The sequence below is a fragment of the Elephantulus edwardii genome, unplaced genomic scaffold, assembly GCF_000299155.1.
Source record: "Elephantulus edwardii isolate Elephantulus edwardi_28Jun2011 unplaced genomic scaffold, EleEdw1.0 scaffold00009, whole genome shotgun sequence".
Taxonomy (NCBI): Eukaryota; Metazoa; Chordata; class Mammalia; order Macroscelidea; family Macroscelididae; genus Elephantulus; species Elephantulus edwardii.
Window position 1 is genome coordinate 16964640 of NW_006399759.1, and position 1230 is coordinate 16965869.

Here is a 1230-nt window from a genome sequence, read left to right on the forward strand (position 1 = left end):
GATTGCTATGAGTCACAGGTGACTTGGCAGGACATAACAACAACAAAAACAATATCTTCCACTGGATCAAACCATTCGTTCCCTTTGTGGTGGGCTCGTTTTTCAAATATTTCCACCAACCATCTGGTGGGAGAGCCCTCTAAAAGAGAAACTTACAAATAATGGCTCTTACTACAGTATTTCTCTTGTTTGTTCTTCAGAAGATTTTAGGTATTGATTTTTTGCTTTGTTTTAATCTGTAGCTTTAAAGGAATTCAAAAAGAATATTTATAATTAACTTGAATGTATAACCCTAACTCTGGTAAAGAGTTTTCACTGAATTACTGTTGTTGTTGTTGTTCAGTGCCATCGAGTCGCAGGCGACTCATAGCGACCGTAGGAAGTAGAGTCCTCAATGCTTGGGTGTCTTTCATCCTCTCTCCAGGTTCATAGGGTTTCCGGAGACAAGCTATTACAGAAGTGGATGCCACTCCTCCTTCCAAGAATTATTATTAAGTAAGTAGTCTAAATGTGTTTTGCTTTAAGGCCATGTTAAGCTTACCTATTCATCTGTTTTGTCATTTTTAGGGTGGGGACTTGAATTTTCCCCAATAGACTACATTTGATAAAGTCTGAATATATGGCAGTGTAGCCCACACCTGACGGAGTATGAATGCATTTGCACTGTCACTTTGCTAAGGGTGGAAATAATTTATCGGAACCTTGTTTCCTTTATATCCTATTGCTTCCTATTGGTAGAATGTATTATAACACATCTCTACGTATATAGATAACACTGCCTTTGCTGGGTGGTATTTGTATCTTCTATATTCTTCCAGAATTTAGAATTCATTTTTATCTGGGTGTGAGGATGGAGAGTTAAACCTCTTTGGGGGCTCAGGCAATGAATGTGACATCAGGGTATGTGGGCAACTTGGGGACCTCTGGAGGGAAATAATAAGGATAAAGATCCAATCTTTTAAGGCAATGAGGAAATGGAAGGATTTTAGCCCTGTGAAACTAAAACAGGTGCCAACTGTGCAACAGACCATCAACTACTCATATTCAAGTTCTAACTAAAGCTAAAGAAGGTTAACTCAAATACACCGGAAGCAAAATTTGACCTTGAGTCTATTCTACCTGAATTTAAAAACCATCTCTGGAATGGATTTGAGGCCTTGGACACTAAAGAACAAAAAGACCAGATAAGCTGCAGAAGGATATCAAGAATATCATCCATGAAGAATGTAA